At 37.2% G+C, this 21,053-nt stretch overlaps 1 protein-coding gene across 1 annotated transcript in view; it reads left to right on the top strand.

Moving 5' to 3' along the window:
* Positions 1-21,053, top strand: part of LOC128863019 (uncharacterized) — a 263,898-nt gene that overhangs the window by 20,593 nt on the left and 222,252 nt on the right. The window contains exon 2 of the mRNA XM_054101903.1: positions 15,874-15,931. The gene's annotated coding sequence lies outside the window, so the exon portion shown is untranslated. The remainder of the gene's footprint in view (positions 1-15,873; positions 15,932-21,053) is intronic.

Genomic DNA, 21,053 nt, shown 5'->3' on the forward strand with positions numbered 1-21,053 from the left:
TCAGTAGCAAACTTTTCACTTTCCATTTTCAGTTTAGCCGAGCTTCTCCTCGAACTTGTGATATCCGTTCTAGAAATCACCTTCAATTTTATGCTACCCTCTTTTACCAGCAACTTTTTCATGGCAGGAATATATAGGGTTGTTCAATAGGTGCGCTTCAACTTTTTTCCGATAGGGAGGGCGAACGACGCAATATTTTTTATTTTTCGCTTGTCATTTGTAAACTTCATTAGTATACATTTCATCATGGAACGCTACACACTTGAGCAACGATTGTAAATCGTGCAAATTTTTTATGAAAATAATCGTTCTGTTGCTGCTACTTTATGAGCATTACGGCCATTTTACGGTCCATTTAACAAGCCGTCCCGTTTTGGGGTTATGTGAAGTCATTGATCTACAGTAACAAGCCGGCGACGATTTGTGAGCTCAGAGCCAATATTGAACGCGAAATTGCTGGAATTTCGGCCGATTTATGCAAAAGAGTGGTCGAAAATTGGGTTCAACGATTGGACTTCGTAAAACGTGCACGCGGTGGTCATGCAAAAGAAATCGAATTTCATACTTAAATGTATATGTTCAAACTCGATAATAAAAGAAAAAAATAGTTAAAAAAGTCAAACCGTTTGTGTTTTATTCAAAAAAGTTCAAAAGTTGAAGCGCTCTTACTGAAAAACCCTATATTTACAGGTCGTTCTACTGTCGATCGAGAGGCGACCACTAAACGAAACTTTTTTTTCTATAACTTAGCATTTTTCTGTGGTCCTATGCTTCACAGTGGCTCTCATTTTTCAATGGTTTATGGATCCATTTATTACTGCTGTGAAATCCCAGCATTCGGTTTCCTGAAAATATCCTTCACGCTGGTGCATTCAGCTCTGACATGGATACATATTTGATAGTGAGATTTATTAAGGCGAGTGCCTTAACCTCAAAATCTTGGATTATCACTGCCGCTAGCGATTAGGTTAAATTCTGAAATTTTAAATACTAGACACTAATACCTACAAAATGATGCATACAGCCAGAGCCACCTTTTGTTAAAGAAAAAAAAAGATTTAAAAGAAATTCCCCATAAATGTAGGGGAATGCGGATTGTTTCTGTAATACAGAAATTTTGAAATAAATTGGTAAAAATATTTTTAATTTAATAAAAAAAATGTATTGTAGAATTTTAAATATGAGACCTTAATATGTCACATATGATGATAACTCACAGAACCACGTTTTGGAAACAAAAAAAAAAATAGTTTTTGAAGCACTTAGATTTAAAAAAAATCAAGAATTGTTTTTGACCTAAAAAAAAAAATTCCAAAGTTGGAAATATGCGTATAAAAACTAGGGCAATTCAAATATATACTTCTAGTATTCACAGCATTTGCAAAATGCTCAGGCACGCAACAGCATGTAACTCTCCACGTCACCACACAATCCCGCTCAACTTCACAGCACCAAGGGAATGCTTAGCATAATCCTGGGTCTTACGAGCTCGTGCGTTGCATTGAGTAGGCCAAACAAGCAAAATGTATACATTATAACACGTGACGCGCTTGGTATGATAAAGGGTGTTGTTTTAAGAACTTGAGAACTTAAATACTAAACAAGAAACAAATATTGTTGGAATGAATTTTTGTATAAATTTTTTAATACTATTTTTATTATTAGATAATTTCAAGGCATTTGCTTTCTGAATATGATATCCGACATATGTCCGCCGCGGCTACGAGTTACATGAGTTCGATCAGTGCAATTTTTGGATTACCTTTTCCCATAAATCTGTCCGTATGGCGTCAATGGTGGCTTGAATATTGCAATAAGTCGTTTCTTGAGCGCTAGGCAAGTTGCGGTGTCTTACTGGAACCAAATGTCGTCGATGTTTAGCTGATTAATTTTTGGAAACAAAAATTCAACCGCTTTTAAATTTGTAAACAAAAATTCAGTCAGCTGGGCTCGATAGTGCTCGACATTCATCTTCCTCATTTCGAAAGAAATAAGAACCGATGATGTCGCCAGTGCTGTAGGAACTTCGCAAAGAGATTAATTTCATTTTTGTTTTTCAAAGTAAACGACGACGAATCTACATTTCGGTCTATTTTTCAACACTTCGCTCTATGAACTTTTTTTATTTTTTCAAAGTAAATTGCCACAATTCGGAAGCGTAGTTCTGGCGTTAAAGGATGCATGATGACTTACCCAAACTTACTGAACAGAACGGTCAATACAGTTTGCCATTCCCGAAGGTATCGATATCGGTAGTTCTCATGCAACTAAAAAAAACACCCGATACATATGTATGTTTGCACATACATATTCATAGTATATACACGTGAATACTGCCCAAATTTGTGCATGTAAATTTTATTATCATTCGAATTTCGGCTTCCTGAAGCTACAAACTGTCACATGCAAGCCCATCGAATGAGGTGTTTGCTGCTGGAATTCAAAGCTATCTGGCAGGCCATAACAATCAACATACCTTTACATAAACATAAGTGCAAGCAAGCATGTTTGTTTATGTAAATGGAGTTCAGCATGCAAAATTTATTATGCCTATATGATGAGGGAAGCGTTGAAGTTGACCCAATTTACTGGAAACAATTCCATTCCACCCTCTATGCACTAGCCGAAGTACAGAAAACCCTCAGCCGCTATGAATAAGTAGATAGCGGATTAGTGGGTGAGTTAGAGGAGGGGTAGGAGGAGGAGGAGTAGTAGTAGAAGCAAAAGGAGCGACTTCGTTATGCCTAAGTGCAAACATTTTCTGAAGCCATTGTTATCATTTTTATGCTTGCGGTTGCACCCATTGTAGTTGTGGTTCTTCACACTGTACAAGTACCCCCCAAATTAGGTCAAAATTTCATTTTCATTTTCGTTTTAAGCTTGGCAAGCAGTTAGTAACATAAATGAAGTTTCAGTAGCAGAATTTCAATTTATAATTTTTAGTTTTTAGCCCTCAGTTTTTCATTTTTGGGGCTTACGCCGTCGGCCACTGACAGGCAACACTTTCGCTCAGGGCCCTACGAGCAATCGAATGAGTAAGTGGGAGAATGAGAGCATTTAAGCTCATTCATTTACTCATTTACAAATTCAGTTTTATTGCATTTTCCTGCTTTCATAATATTTGCTCATTTTCTCAAACCGCTACCACAGTTTTCCGGCTTTGGCGTTTTCCGGCATATTGTTTGTTTAATTCACCCACCCTCGGTTTCCCAAATGGTAGTTGGTTTGCCGGTTTTTATTTCAAATAACTAAATATACCGCGAGTTTTCTACTTTATGTTTAGCTATGAATGTATCTGTGTAGGTATGCATCTGTGTATGTATGTGTCTGTGAAGGTATGTATGTATGTGTGTTTGTAGGCATGTATTTATGTAATTATGTAACTAAGGCAGTGCGTGAGTTTAAGCACTGGGTGCAGTGCAGGAAACAACACTTTTGCCGACATTAGCCGGCGGTGCAGAGGAAGCTGGCAGAGCGGGTAGTAATAAATCTGGTATAGTCGTTGGCTGGCTTGCGCGCATTTCCTTTCGCAACTAATTAAGTGAAAAAGTTTTCGTATTATGCAATACCTTTTTCCCCTTTTTCTTCCTTTTGCTTCTTATCTTGTGTATAAATATTTGCTTTTTACGCCGCCAGAAAGTGAAAGGGCTTAAAGTACGCCCACTGCTATTTTATTCGTGGTTTTTCACACTGCCTCCCACCCTAGTAAGCAGATCTATAAATATCTGAAAAACCATATAAATATATAATATATATGTATAAACCGGGAGTTTCTTTCATACGCAAAGAAGTTTTGATGGTACAAGGTGGCGCAAAAATTTAATCACCCTATCGGAAGACTTATAATTTTTGTAAATGGTGTCGTATGTCAATCATATTTGACACTAGAGAACTGGGCAGCTGCAAGAGACAAACAGGCAAGGAATGGGTTTTATCCAAAATGGAGGGTTGAAATAAAGATTTTTATCGCTCAAAATAATTTTTGTTTATTTGGTAAAAAGTTCTTCAAAAATTGGATGATTAAATTTGCGCCACCTTGTATTATCTATCAAACCACTTAATTTAAAATATTTCTTTGACAATTCTGCTTAGTATAAAAAATTAATAAATAATAAAATAAAAATAGAATACAAAACAATAATTAAAATAACAATAAATAAATAATCCTCCTCATCCTCCTTCTATTTGTGACGGGCGTCTTGATGTTGTTTCTACAAATGGAGGCACCTACAGTTTTAAGCCGACTCCAAACGGCAAATATTTTTTATGAGGAGCTTTTTCCTGGCAGAAATACAAATGGAGGTTTGCCATTGCCTGTCGAGGGGTGACTGCTGTTACAAAAAACTTCTTTTTCATTTTGGTGTTTCACCGAGATTCGAACCTACGCCCTTCGGAATGGTTGTCACGCACCAACTCATTCGCCTACAGCGGCCGCTTAGTATACTCTGGAATTTTTCCATGCAGAAAATTGCAATCGTAAATCGTTTATATGCAAATCATAGAAATTCATCTACAAATTCAATCTGCAGTAAAAAACGTATTCGTATGTTTTCAGAAAGTTAAATGGTTTGCGATATTTTAGTTCCCGGGTCAGCATATCGCAGAGAAAGAGCAAAATACGTGTACATACGTAGATGGAAAGATCTTGAGAGCCCGATAGAGCGATTCGATTTTAGTCGGAGTCTCGGTTATGGACATTTCGTGACACTGTAGGAGCCGATGGACTTCCGGTTAAGTTGCTTAAATCACGAGGAGTTAGTAAGGTGCACGCATCAACTCCTATGCAGTTTGCGGTCGGGTGAATCTATGTCTGCCTATTGGAATTTAAGTGTATTTAACCGAAACCATAAGAAACGTCTGATAAGTTTCTACAGAACATTTTGCGTGAAAAACCAAAGTTTATCAGGAATAAATTGATTGGATCTTGCCGTAGCTTCAGACCTGGTAAATCAGCCGTCGACAAAAAAATCGAAAAAATAGCCACACGCTATCGCGTCGTCGATTATAAAGTCGCAATAAAAGGAGTTTCCTATTTGGCGCATTGTCTGAATGTTTTATCTCCACGACACTTATACATCTGTGTGAAATGGCATTAAGGTTGAGGTATTTAAGCTCTGCCAGAGTTGAGATGAACCTCGACGAATCGTTTGATATCAAATAAGGTTTCAGATGGGGCGTCCACCTAATGTATGACTTCCTTTGATCTTTGACATGATGCTAGAAGAAATAGTTCAACTTGTAAGACTAAATTGGTCACGCATTAGCTTCTTTAATACGACGTAGTTCTGGCGTGTGCCATAGATATCTGTAATATTAGCCTGAAGAATTATTAGTTCTGAAATTGGTAAAATGGACTTTATCCACCAAAATATAAATAAAAAAATAATATATAGGTCTGGTGTGTAAAGTCGAGCAAGACAAAGTGTCTTCTGTCATAATATTGCGTATTGGCATCCAGCAGAAATGAAGGGAAGAGAATTGATTCCTTCGCTCCCGAGAACCAAATAAAAACAACGTACCTGTATATACACATTTTTTGAAAATTTTCCGGTTAATATTCTAGGTTGGTCTTTGAAAAAAAATATTTTTTAAGTTTTTAGGTATTACGGGATGATTTCACCTTCAAGAGGGGTTCGAAATTCGCGTACTTGCCCTGTAGTATTACCGTTGATTGGAACTGCAATAGAAAAATTGCCAAACTAAATTTGAAACATTTAATTTTTTGTTTTTAAAGTTTTTCTGAATTTTTCATAAAAATACCCCTATTAAATCAACGAACCAGCCAACCCCTAATCAAGGATGAGCTTCGATTTATGTATTAAAAAAAAATTCTAGTTCAGGCCTAGACAATCTCTTCCAAAATCATTTCTGGGCATTTAAAAACCATTATTAAAATTGGTTTCTGTAGCCATTTTTGAACAAATTGTGTTAAAAAATCTCCACTGTGCGATAGTTGGTTCTATGTTACCGGAACGACTCGGATTTACATTCGGCCAAGGACTGTTACTCCAGCAGCACTTCCAGTAAATGTGTGTTGAAGGTGTATGCTGCTACAACAACAACAAAAAAAGGTTCCTTTGCATTGAAAGTATTAAGTGGAGAAGGGCTTGACTTCACTTGATGTTTTAAGTGATGACAGTCAGCGCGAGAAAGGCGAAAAAACGCATGCGCTGTGTTGAGCTCGACCAAAATAACTTAGAGGGTGTAATAAAATAAAAAATGAAGAAAACCAAAAATCCCTCAAAAACAAAAAAATAAATAAATTAAATAAAATAAAAAAAGAAATCAAAAACAAAAGAAAAATAAGAAAGAAAAAAAAAAAAAAAACAAAAAAAAAAAAAATAAAACAAAAATAAAAAAAAATATAAAACAAATAAAAAAAAAATTATAAAAAATAAAAAACCAAAAATCCCAAAACAAAAAAAAAAAAAAATAGAAAAAAAACAAAAATCGTCTAGAAAAACAAAACATAAAATAAAGAAAAACCAAGAATCCCAAAAAAGAAACTACAAAACAAAAAAAAAAAATAAAAATGAAATAAATAAAAAAGTATTAGCTCGCACAAGCCAAAATATTGGCCAATCTATTTATTTGTTTGCGATTTATTTGTTAAAATAGTTTTAAATTTTCAACTTTTAAATAAATCACCCGTTGTACGCACTTACTTCTGGTAACCTAATGCAGACAACATTTGCAGCAGCGACGGCTACCGCAATGGATGCTGCGGTAGGAAACTCTAAAGCGTTTTGCCGGTTATGCAAATTGTGTGAATTTACTATGCTGCTATATACATACATGCGCACATACATATGCATGTATGTATGTGTTTAGATAATTCATTAAAAAACTTTGCATGAATATGTGTTTGTTCGTAGCTGCCGCAACTGGATTAGTGGTTAGCGGAACTTATGGCCGGGCTTGCCATTTCCCATTAAAAACCACACACATATATTATATGTAAATGTATGTTTTGTATATACATACATACATACATACATTTATATACATACATATCCTCACATATTCCTACTTAAACATGTAACATTTTACTATTTATCCCGTGCGAATTGTAAAAATTTTATAGCGATGTTCATATGAGGTTTTGATGCTGTTGTTGCAGTTCCTGTACCTGCATAATATATTCTCCACACATTTTGCATGTAGGTATGTTGCTGAAATGAAAGTCCTTGGCTGAGTACAAGCAAAAATCTGGGGCGCTCCGAGAACGTTTCGTGGAAACAAATTTGGGGTTACTTTCAGTCTCATTGAATTTTTGTTATGAAGCCTTTAGTCTACGACCATGGTAAAATCCTAGCTGACGTGTCGGAGCTTCCCATCCTGGTGTACTATGCATTCTCGCCTACAATATCCATTTACGATGCTCACGACCCTCCTACCGTCAAGGGAAGAATGGGAACGGGACGATATAAGACAGGGCGAGATCATCCATGTGTACATACACAGACTGCTTAAAGCACGAGAGACGGGTGAACGGAGGTGTGTATTCCGAATATCTGGGGATTACCTTTAGTTTTAAGATTCCTGACAACTGCACTGTCTTTCAGACTGAACTGATGGCAATAACAAAAGCTATGACACTGGTAAAGTGTGACGCCTGGTGGTGTGATACCTGGAGATGCGGCCTCTACATTTTCATTGATAGCCAGGAGGCGATAAAATCCCTCAAAAAGACGGCGATAACCTCTAAAGTGGCCGTGAAATACCGCACATCTCTTAACGATATGGCTGAGTCATTTCAACCATAGGCAACTTGGGTTCCTGATCATTGTGGCATTGAGGGTAACTGTAGGGCCAATAAGCTAGCGTGACTTGACACCAAGTTGACTGATGAGTACACAGACAATGACACAGGTATATCTTTACAGGCATGTAACCTACTTATCTTTGAGAAATCCACTTCAAGAATGGCCCGTCAATTTTTACCGACTCTCAATGCTAAACGTACAAAATTTTTGCTAAACCAAAATAAGCCCAGCTTTTTTTTCAGAGGAGGTTAAAATCACAAATATCAAAAACATCATCAAAAGTGCCGTCACACCAGTGGTACCACTTATGCTATAACATCTTCCTCTCTCGGCTGATTCCTCCTGGGGGCTGCTAAAAGCATTTCATCAAGATGGAATCGTGTCTATGCCTGCGTCCAGGTTCCTCTCCTAATTCCGTATTGGAGTTATACGCTGTTGGAGCCTATTGATTGTTTTGTGACCAATGGTGCATCGGGAAGTTGCAAATCGTTACACGATATCGGCTTGTCGTCTGTTTGGGTTCGCCTTGAGGGTTTAACTCACGAATTCGTGCTTGTCCTCCGTTCGTGAATACACTCTTAGTACACTGATTTCAATTATAACAGGACACTACTTAATATGCAGATACGCCCAGAGGATGGGCGTGCAAACACATGACTTCTGATGAAGCTGTCTAGACGAGAAAGAAGACGAGACGATCTCGCCCCTTCTGTGCCATTGTCCTGCTTTACCCAGATGTAGATTTACCGTTTTAGGAAGACATTTTTTAATGAGGTAGGAAGATCTTAGTACCGTAGAGATCAGGGATCTTCTAAAATTTTTGAAAAATACACACTGGTTTTAGGGGAGATAAAGACAAGTTCGCGGCATCACAATGGGCTACGAGTCTGAGTGTGTCTCACAGTCGACAAACGCTTCAACCTAACTTAACCTACATCTTTGCCGTCTACGTTTCGATATGACCCCGATTGTGGTGTTTGCAAAATCTTGGAAGAGTTGGAAAATCGGATGCCTCAAAGTTGATGAGTGAAATATATTGGCTGCAGGGCATATTTAGATAGTTGAAAAACTTTTAAGCTTTAGTTGAAAAATTCTGATATTTTTATTCTGGCAGATAGTGGAAATATGGCCAATTATCGACCTCTTTGTGACGTTGGTCGAAATGATCAATGACAACATTTTTGTAAAGTATTGGCTCAATTTCAAAAAACGTATACGGCTGTGTAAAATGACGTTTAGCGCTATGGCAAGCTCGGAATCGGAAATGACTACTCTGAGCTGGTCGATACCAATTGAGGTTCCAGTTAAGGCGATTGCCTTTCGTGTGATTTCTGTAATCTCCTACTCGAAACAATTATTCGTGCTGCTGAGTTGAACCACTTTGGCTCTATCTATTACAAAAGTCTCATGCTATTGGCGATAGGTGACGATGTCGATATTGTCGGTTGTACAGCGCGCCGTATGCTCAGCGTACTGCAGTTTGGAGAAGGAAGCAGGCAAAGTTGGTCTTCCGGTGAACGAGAGTAAAACAAAGTACCTACTGTCAACATACAAAGAGTCTTTCCGTTTTGGACAACACGTCACTGTTGGTAACCGCGAATTTGAAGTGGTGAAGGACTTTATTTATCTAGGCACCAGTATTAACAGCCAACAACGTCAGCCTATAGATTAAACGAAGGATAACTCTTGTCAACAGGTGTTACTTTGGGCTCAGTAGGCAATTGAGAAGTAGATCCCTCACTCGAAAAATTAAAACAAAGCTGTACAAAAGCTTAGACGATGACGACAACTGATGAGAGAGCACTGTGAGCGATTGAGAGAGAAAATTGGAAAATCGTTGGACCTCTTCGCGTAGGCGAGAATGAGTTCCGTGCCCGATGGAACAGCGAGCTGTATGAGCTATACCGAGATGTGGACATAGTGAAGCGTATTAAAATACAGCTGCTGCACTGACTTGACCATGTAGCGAAGATGAACGACAGTGCTATGCACGGCAGTCCTTTGAGAGGGAACTCACTGGTGGGCGACGAGGAAGAGCAAGGCCTAATCTACATTGGAAAGATCAAGTGAGACATAATCTGGCAAAACTCGGTATCACCAACTGGCGCAAGCAAGCAGCGAATAGAGCTACGTAAGTAAGTACTAAGTTGGCTCAATTTCATCCATGGTGCGTCCTTATCTTAATTTAAGGAATTGTTTTTGAGCCTTTTTCTCTAAAAGAACTCATAGAAATGACACCAAATCACATCACTCTCTCTGCTGCTACTCTCAAATCTGCTGCCATTTCTGTATTGAATTTGTACAATGGCTATGCTAAGCTTTTCTACCGGAATTACAAAATTTATATTTTAAAAACTACCGCTAAATATTTCGAAAAAAGCAAAAATTGAGTATTTTATAAATAAAATTAGTTTTTAAAAACATTTTTACAAAAATTCATCTCAGATAAAAGAAAAGTTTAAGCTTAAAAGAGCTGCATAGAAATGTTTAAAAATTTCATGAAAATAAATTGTTAAAATTTAACCAAAATAATGGAACTTTTGGAAGTTCAGGATGACTCAACAAGACCGCAAACTTTCCTTTATAAACAAAAAACATCACCCTAATGTGAATAAATGTGTACGCGGCCATATTTCTATACTTTACTCATCGCCTCCCTACTTGTGGAAACTACAGAAATAAATGGAAATAAATTTAAGCTACTGCATTTACTTATTTATGAAAATTTTAATTTCAAAGTTTCATTTACTCAGCAGCAGGGAAATGTTAAAAAAATTCCACAAATGAAATTTTTTAAGTTGCTTGAAGCCATTTTGTTGGTGCTGTTTCTCTATATGCGGCTATGTATGTAGATTGTTTGTGCTACCAATGTGCTTAATGACTTGAAGTGCTACTATTTTTTCATCACTATTAATTTAATGCTCTACTAAGTACAGAATTCATGAATAATAGTCGCACACGTACGCAACACTTGACATTTTTAACTGACGAGTGGAAATGGTGACTGGAAGTCTGGCTGTGAAGGTACGCGGCTGCCGGAGTGATGCGTTCATGAATAAGAATATGTATCGGGTGTCTCACTTAGGCTGTGTATTTTTAATTTAGCACAGAAAAAAGTTAATTATTTCACAGAAATCGCGAGGTTAAGGAGTGGAGAATTTCAAGGACATTCAATATGTAGAAATTATAAAAAACTACTAGCGCAAAGGAGCGAATTTTGTCGGCCAATTTCGAAAATTTCCCTATCTCGCATCGGGGCGTTGTAGTTGAGACACTAAATTTTTTTAATATTCTGACAATGAACTTCCCTCTATTTGCTTCGGAGCATATCGCAAGAAGAAAGGACATAACGAATTCTCAACTGAAGGCCAGATTTGCTGGGACACTCATGAAACTTTGTCGGCAGTGTGTCACAGTGTAATCGAAAATGTGTCAACAGAACCAACTGCTCTTATCAATATTCCTTTAAATTACCGAATACTGCTAGTGTTTTTCAGCCAGAAGTCTTTCCGATCCTGCTTAGAGACCGTGGAGGCAAGGGAGCTACTAACATTTCTTCCGATAGTCAACCTGCGATCCAAGCTGGTCAACTCCTGTAAGGATCTCCTCCTCTCTCTTTGGTGCGCAGGTAACATTTCTGTAAACTGGGTTCCAGGGCATAGGAACATAGAGGGAAATAAAATTGCTGATGAGCTTGCCAGGAAAGGGTTGAATAAATTGGTCTCAGGGGTCTGCTACCCATACATCAGCATCCCCTTCACTGTTGTTGCAGGGTAGTTGCAGAATATATTTCTCAGGGTGTGGAGATGGAGCTTCATTTATTCGTGTGATATTTCGAAAACCCTTTGGTCCCAGTACAATAGATGGAGGACTCAGAAAGTCCTGGGTACTCCACGCCATTCAAATTCCAAAGTCGTAGCTGTGTTTACCGGTCATTGAACGGTCGGCATACATGCAGGAAAGTTAGGTTTACCATTTAACCTAGAACTGCAGAAGCTGTGAGAACCTTTTAGTGAAGGAGAATGTTGGGGACTTTCTCTGTAAATATCCGCGTTTGGCAGATAGACGATTAGATTTGATTCTTTGTGAGGTTTGCACTTCGACCTCATGGTCTTTTGTGCCCTCTACTCATCACAGTACGTCATCCAGACCCAGTTTCCTTATTAAACTCAGGATAGAGCCGGGTTGGATTGAGCGTATGTGCCTTTCTTCTTGGCTGGTCAAGATGGCTCAACCTTCTTCGCGCTAATAGCGTTACATTTCAGCAGAAGATGCATTGCAGTCTTCTGGGATCGGGCGCAGAAACGACAGGAGTCCGTAGATCATATCCCGTTCATGTGCAGATGACTACGCAGTCTGCAGAGGCCTGTGAGAATATCCATGAGCATTCTCAGTCAATCCTTGGGGAGAGTTATGAATTTTTAAACCTCTTTTGGTTGCACCGTCCCAGTAAAGATTTCACCTGGCGTAGCCCAATAGTTTTGTCCTAGCAAACCTCCGTCATTCCCAGCTCTTCTCTTCTATCTCCTATCTCTTCTCCATCAGGGAGAAGGATGGTGTGTTGAGCTGGACGATTAATGTCACTGGGTGCCACTTTCTTCGACAGCCTGGGTAATGCGCCAACCTAGACCCCTGGTTAGCTGTAGATATTAACTCGATGGAGGTCTTACAATTGTATCAAAACGGCGCTACTTGGGGAATGCCACACTGGCACTTCAACCATTTCCGCTACCCACCTACCTACCAACTGCTCCACGAAGTCATGAAAAATGTCTCCAAAAGGGTAAAAGTGATCATTTATCGAATAGTGTCTACTATACACCACCTCCATATCCAGACTCTTTAATGCAGAAACAAAAACAGGAACACCCTGTATATAAAGGGTGTTTTTTTAGAGGTTAGGTTTTCAAGTTGGCACTACTTTTTTCGTAGAAGGTCTTTTTGACAGCTGTCACTTGATTTATGCTCAGTTTGGCTTGCCATTTCACAATGAATAGACCTACACCTGAACAACGTTTGCAAATCGTGCAAATTTATTACGAAAATAATGGTTCGGCTCGCGCGACGCATCGAAGAAAATTTTGTTCAGCGATGAAGCTCACTTTTGGTTGAATGGGTATGTCAATAAGCAAAATTGTCGCATTTGGAGTGAACATAATCCACAAGCCATTGCTGAGACGCCGTTACATCCTCAAAAAGTCACTGTTTGGTGTGCTCTATGGGCAGAGGGAATCATTGGTCCATATTTCTTTAAAAATGAAGCCGGCCATAATGTTACAGTCAATGGAGAGCGCTATAGAGCCATGATTAATGACTTTTTCGTGCCTGAATTGGACGATGTTGATGTGGACGACCTTTGGTTCCAACAAGACGGCGCTACATGCCATACAGCCAACGCAACAATCGATTTATTGAAGGAAACTTTTGGTGAGCGCATTATCTCGCGCCGTGGACCTGTGGCGTGGCCTCCAAGATCGTGCGATATAACACCGCTGGACTATTTCTTGTGGGGCTATGTGAAGTCGCTTGTCTACGCAGATAAGCCCGAGACGATTGACGTCTTGGAAGAGAATATTCGGCGCGTTATTGCTGACATACGGCCTCAATTGCTGCAAAAAGTGGTCGAAAATTGGGCCTCTCGGCTGGAATTTATTCGAGCCAGCCGCGGCGGCCGCTTGCCCGAAATCGTTTTTAAAACATAATGGCAAACCCTTATCTTTATAATAAAGCTAAATTCTTGGCCATAACATTAAATTATATACGTTTTATTTCATCTTGAAAACCTAACCTCTAAAAAAAACACCCTTTACATATGTATATTGGCTATACGCAGCATACTTGTGATCTGTCAATTACTTACGTACTGTATAAAAAAGAAAAGTTGTAGGTACTTAAAATGTGTTTTACGTGTTCAGGTATGCCAAAAATTTGTAAAGGAGCAGCGAGGAGTTTGCTAAGAGTATTGCATTTAGCTGTTGCTGTGCTGCTTTTGAGCGCGCATAACAGCAAAACATGTAAATTGTAGCGAAAGTTCTCCTTCTCTTTACACCACTGAAGGCTGCTCTGTTAGCTGGTGTGTTTTTTTTTTAAATTAACATATCAGACATGCGTAACGCGTTGCAAATTTGGCACCTCTAATGAAATATGGGCGTGGTGTTGCTGTCTTGTTACATGTCAAATTCATAAATATTGAATTTTCTTGCACGTACTGGGAAATGCCTTCGATGTTGGCTGATTATACTTGTAAAACACATCTCCACCTTCAACTTCCACTTACAGTTCCACTTCTGCTTACACTTCCACTTCTTCTTCCAACTTCACTTCTCCTTCCAACTTCACTTCTCCTTCCACTTCTTCTTCATCTCGCAATAGACTCATCTCTGTTTGACTACCGTTGCCTCGCTGGTCTGTTGATATCTTCATTTATATGCGCGCTCTTTGGTTTTGATTGACATGCCCATTTCTGGTGTAGTCTCGGGGTCTGTATGTATGAAGATACATACATACATATACACAGGCATGCATCTCTCTATTTAACTTATATTTGACGTTTGAATGGAGGTTTGATTAATGAAGCGTGACTAAATAATGCTTGTACCAAACCCAGAGCTTGCTTGCTGTTGGCTTGTTTCGAGCTCCAGCAGACATTATTAGAGATTCACTGAAACAAAGAGAAGAATGTTACTCAAAAATATACAAATTTATTTACTTGTATATCAACAACAATTTGCTTTATTGTTGCATAAGAAGCTGCATGATTTAAGCTAAGCTACGATGCTATACCTTCAGACCTTCAGCTTATACACTTATGTTTGCATGTTTGTATGTATGCTGTATATTTTTATGACTTCCCTACCTTACAAAGAAAGTTATTTGTGGCGTCTTTTCGCTATAGTTGGATAATTTCTTTATCTTTGATGCGTTCATATGTATAAATGTTCACTTCATTTTATCTTTTTGCTTTCTTCTCTTTCACTAGGTTGGGCTCAATAATGTTAGAAATTGCCGTCAATTGAGACCGCTATCATTTTTCGTTGAGTGATTTTGCTGTTATTGTGTTTTAGGTGATTTGTAAAATATTTGTTATGTAATTTTTTATTTATTTTTCTTTTATTTGTCTTGTATTGAATTTTAGGTAATTTGTATAATTTTCCAATTGATAAAGAAATTTGTATAAATTAGTAATTTATGTGGGACTCAGATACTTGTTTATTTTCTTACTCATCCAACATTTGGGACTTAAAGACTTGTTTATTTTCTCACTCATCCAACATTTTTTGTGTGAAAGAAATATTTTTGCATCAATCGACTTTTGACTGCTCAATGAACCGTTAGCTTTCCGTTCTTATAGCAAATTGTGGCAGCATCTTTAGCTGAAAAGGCTATAAATTTAATTTAATCTTCTTTTCATTTGCGAATAATTTGTAGTTTGAAAAGTTTTCTTTATTTTTTATATTCTTAGTCTTTGTAAGTTTTACCCTTTATTGTTAATAAGTTGTTAATGTTTGCGTTTCTTGTGGTTTTATGGAAATGCGTGTCTTGCTGTTTTTTGTGTCAGGGTTAATGTTTAAAAGCACAAATAACTGTTGGCCGTGGGATGAATTGCAAAAAACAACCAACGCTGCTGGAGCTTGCGTTCCTTTAAAAAGCAAAATAAAAAGTTAAAAATAAAAAAATCAAATAACAATTTCAATAAAAAATAAGCATAAAAACCAAAGCAAAAAAATAAAAAAATATGTAAAAAAATTTAAAATAAAAATCAAAAACTAAACTAAAATAGAAAAATAAAGAGTAAAAAATAAAAAAATGAAATAAATTAAAAATTATGCTTGTAAAATTAAATACGCATCAAACCATTAAAATAAAAAAAATCAACAATAGACAAAAATGTCAAACAACAACAAAAACAAAGCTTTGGGCGATCTTTACAAATTGTAAAATTATCGCATCTGATAAAAATATTGAAATTCATATATTACTTTCAGTTAAGCTAAAATTTGCAATTCATGCAAACAGAAAAAAAACAATATTTGTATATTTTTATTTGTTTTGTTGTTGTTATTATTTCTAAATCTAAAATTATTACATTTCTTTTCTATTTTTTCAGATTAAATTTTTACTCCAGCGTCTCATAATCGTTATATAACGCTCAAATCACTCAATTGGTAAGTTAGTGCCTTTAACAGCAGCAATTAACAGATTACCGTTTACAGAACTCTCAGTGGAATGTTTTTAACAGTAACATATAGGAGGTTATGTTAGATTACATGCACAGTAACATCAGAGATTCTCTGGTAACATGTAGCAGGTTATGTTAGATAACAGAACTATCAGTGAAACAGAAAGACGGTAGATGAGGTATTTTCGTACATAAGTACTTAAAATACTATAGAAATAACTATAGAAATACCATTTTAATGCAGAAACGATTTTTTTTCAAGCATTTAAACCTATAAATAAATGCCCAAGAAGTGGGAAGCAAATCCAATAAAACAAATCTCTCACTTACTTCATTGATATTTAACTGCAGAATTTTGCGTAATCTTTATTAGCAACATATTTTATTTACTAAACAATTAGAAATAATTAATAAATTTTTCGAATTTAATGCGATTTCTGCAACCACTCTACAGTGGTCCGGGCATGCTAATAAATTTTGAGTTCTTTGCCAATAGTCATACCCATTCAGTATTTGATGTTTGTTTATGATGTTGCTATATTTGTGTTCTGTTGATTGTCCCGAAGTTCTTAAACAGATTGCCTTCAATGTTCCTCATAAAATCTTACAATTTTACTAACCATTCAATGTTAAAACAGTCAAATCAAGGTACTATAACTTTGCCCCTATTACAAGGGCTCTTACTGACTTAAATAGCATCTACAGAGTACTCGACCTAGATTTTTGCTATGCCAAGATTTCTTCTCCATTCTTGAATTGCGTCCGACTATCCCTCTTTTCTTCTTGTATGTAAGATTTGCCTTTAATTAAAAATATGCATTTGGTCTATAAGTTTCTTGTAATCACAGACTTAAATAAATAAAAAAATTAAATTCATTGATCGCCTTCAACGCGAACTATTACTCTGAATCGATTGACAGTTGAGTTGCTGCGTCAATCTGAACCTGCTCAATCTACCTCCATTTACTGAGAAAAACTTTCGCGTGCATATCAACATTCAGGCCTATCAACATTCTGTTAGTGTTGAGCTCGGCTTGCTGTATATCCAGTAAGTGAATTAGTTTTAATCTACTTAACGTAGAGGCCACTGTGCTATCGAAAGGAACTACATATTGTCTCCTAACTATAGTAGATTAGTGCATACTTTGAGTGACAGTGCAAAACTGCATTGAAACCTCCACCCGCCCCTTCCCTCATCTTCCAAATGCAAACAATCGCTTTAATCTTGGTGCATCTAAACTTTCGCTAATGCTGGTGCTTGACTTTTTATGATTATTTGTATATTTAAATATTCGTATGGTCTCTCTGTTAATTAAACTCATAATTTTGTATGCTTATGAATGGCTCTTTTGTGAGTGTTTGCACTCATTCGCAATAAATCAAACTTTTTATGATTTCGGTGCAGATGAAGATTTTTGAAGTTAATTAATAATTTCCATTATAGATCTGGTTCGCTTGAAAGGTGGTCTTACACTCTATACACTGCCATATTTGTTATAGAAAACTATTTGCTCCTAAACAGACACAGTAAATTTCTGTAGGTGCTTGAATCGAATATGTTGAATTGCCGCTAACTACAATTACCCCTTCTTCAATCACTGCTCATTCAGCGTAAATAATGTTAACTTCCAGAGCTAGTGAACATATTCATGTTGACACTAACAGTCTCTGTTCATAGCCTACTCATATGCGTGCGTTATGTAGCTCTGAAACTGGGGAATGTTACGCTCTGTTCATAGTCTACTCATATGCGTGTGCTATGTAGCTCTAAAACATATTCATGTTAACACTAACATTCTCTGTTCATAGTCTACCCATATATGTACGCATGTTATGTGGCTCTAAAACATATTCATGTTAACACTAACATTCTCTGTTCGTAATCTACTCATATCCGTGCGTTGTATACTCTAAAACATATTCATGTTAAAACTAACATTTTCTGTTCACAGTCTACTCATATGCGTGTAGGTATTATATAGCTCTAAAGTACCTATATTTAAAGCAATTTGTATTTCTTATATGTTTTTGTTTAAAAATAATACATTATGTCAGATGTATAAAAATAATTATTTCAACCTTCTAGCTAGACTTATTTGGAATTTAAACACTATTCTTTAATGCTAAGTATGAAAAATAGTAATAATAGTTTTGATTAGTTGACTACAAACAACTCGCTTTGATGGCAGCATAAAGCCGAACAAACTAATCTTCAAAGCACAATCAACAAATACGAAAAAAGTATCTCACTAATTAATCTGCAACGCAGTTGTGGTTCATACATGCATGTGCGCGTATTGGCAAACTTATATGAGAGTTTTTTATATGTACAGATGTATATTATTGCTTTTTAAGATATATTAGAAATAAAGTAGAAAAAAACAGCTTATAAAATTAGGGTTAATGACTTAATGCCCGTATTGCGCATAATGCGCATAAAAACATTTGAACAATTTTTTGCTCATCTTAAAAAACGTATTTGTTAAGAAACTCGTTAGAAGAAAAATCGTGAAATTGTAGCAGGAAGCATAAAATGCCAGCGGCATGCAGAGAGAATAAAAAGCGCTGTCAAAATGAGAAAGAAATTCGCAGAAAACCAAGGTTTGTGCATACATACATACATACATACATACACACATGTAAATATGTGTTTGTGTAATTGTGTTTTGCCTGTATGAACTTTGAAATATTTATACGCATATGTTTGTTCGTACTTAGTTGTAAAGATGCGAACACAAGCCACTCCAAATTGGTAAGAAATTGCGCGCTGTTTCATTGTAACCGGTTTGGGGCAACCGAAAATGGTTGAAAAGACTTTTTCAAGTGCTTTGTAGATTCTAACAGAAAAGGTATGACTAAACAATGGACTTGACGTATTTGGATCGGAATGAAAGCCAACCAAAGTAAACAAGTAAAGAAGTGGCTTGAGATCGGAAGAAACCGAAATTTAAAAGTACATATGTACATACATATATACATACGTATATGTACATATATATATATATATATATAGGTACATGTATCCAACGCATGTTTTACATATAAGGAAAATTATTAATTATTATTCGTTTATTTTTTTTTAGATAAACGTATTTGTAAAACAGTTACTGAAATATCGTGTTTTTGGAATTTTTGAAAGTTACTGTTTGATATAGGGAATGTAGATGTGATTGCGAAGAGCTTTTTAGCACTCACTGTACAATTTTATTTCTTGAAATCTTTGAAAATAATCAGCAGATAAATGTAAGGTAGGCGTGGTTACTATGCAACTCAAGATGTGTTAAAGAATGCAGAAGATCGCTCTCGCTTATCCAACAACACAACACCACACCTTGTTAAGTCTCCAGTTACGCTGGAGTGGAGGGAAATGAAAGAGCGGATGTTTGTGCAAGGAAAGGCTCTGAGCTTGACCTCCAGCGAGTGGCAGAGAGCATAAGCGTTTGTCTAAACGAATGCTGCGATGGACTTGAGCGTAATGGCTGAAACCAATAGAAGGTGGTCCCTGACTATTAGCTGCAAGGTCTTCAAAGCGCTCTGGCCAAAACTGAATCTTAAAACGTTTTGTCCTCTGCTTGGAGCTCAACTACCAGCGTCCTTACAGGTGTTATTACGAGTCACTGCACTATTGACACCCCAGGCAGTAGAATAGCTGTATCTCACAATGACTTCTGCCGGAGATGTGGCGGTGGTGAAGGTGTTGTCTGAGTGACACAGTCCAGACCAAATTAGCACAAAAGTTACCATTTTGAACACCCCACTTGTAGAACCACTACTTTTTATTAGACGAATCATCTTGATGTGACTATGAATCGCCTATGTCGACTATTTTCTTTTCTGCAATTTCTTTCAGATTAACCGTAGAGAATGCTACCATCATTCCATATCGTAGAGCACCCAGTCTTGGGCACGCACACAGAGAGTAAAACTATGTTTCCTTAGATTCTTTTTGATTGCAGCTCCAACATCTATCGTTGAATAGTCACCTCATCTTCCTGGCATGTTCTCCTGAAGCCCAGTGGCTGGTAATTGTTGACGTATTTCAGAATATGCCTGTTCGTGGCTTTCTTAACAACTCGTCAGTTCAGAATTTGCTGAAATTGGTCTTCGTTTGTTTAGTTCTTTGTTCAGCTATCCGTTTTAGTTCATCTGTTAGTGGCCTACTTCTGGCATAGCGAGAAGATCTCCCTTTTGCGCACGCCTTGGGGACAGCCTATTTCTATCGCTTCGCATTGATTGTAGGATGCCCCCTGTCTTGCCAGTTCATCAACATTCTCGTTTCCTTCTATGTTCCTATGGCCAGGTACGCAGATGCGAGTGATGTCTGGCGTGCGCGCTAAAGCATTAAGATCTTGTTTGCAATGTCTGTCTGTCTTTTTGAGTTCGTTGTAGGGGACTTTGAAGTTAAGATGGCTGCTTGACTATCTGAAAAAATACATACTATACTTCGATAGTTGTTGTGAAAAGTTTTTAATTATCTTGCAAGCTTTCCATATCCCGAGAACTTCTGCTTGAAAAATACTATTCCATTATCCCAGGCGAAAATACTTCGAGAAAGCTTCGAGGTCTTTCGAATATGCACCGATGCTGACGCCGCAATCCATCTTGGATCCGTCAGCGTAAAGTGCAGTTGTTTTCTCTTTGACTACTCAACTCAAATTGCATTCGTTTTGCGTGGGAAACTCCACCTTAAACTCTATTCTAAAGTCTAGAGTAGCGGTAGTAATACCTGGTGAGTTGCTAGTAAGCCTTTGGTTGTCTAAGATAACACGATGACCAAACATCTTAGCATTCCAAAAACTACCTTCTTTTATTCTGAAGGAGGTATTCGTTGGTGTTAGCCTGTTAGTTGTTGTAAGTCTATTGATAACAGGAGAAGCATGAGATTAAGTACCTCTGCTGAACACGATTTCATAGCTACTGTTTGTTCAATACAGGTTGGAGAAGGAGGAGTTATGGAGAAGAAGAAGAAATTGAGTTGGTACAACACCTGCTCTGTGAATATCCTGCACTTCAAAAATGCCATGCCAAATGTCTTGGCGATTATTTCTGAACTCACCTGGAAAATTTGCGGAATGTCTCAATGGAGGGTCTACTAGGTAGGTATGTAG

Source organism: Anastrepha ludens, chromosome 5, assembly GCF_028408465.1.
Source record: "Anastrepha ludens isolate Willacy chromosome 5, idAnaLude1.1, whole genome shotgun sequence".
In the NCBI taxonomy this organism is placed as follows: domain Eukaryota; kingdom Metazoa; phylum Arthropoda; class Insecta; order Diptera; family Tephritidae; genus Anastrepha; species Anastrepha ludens.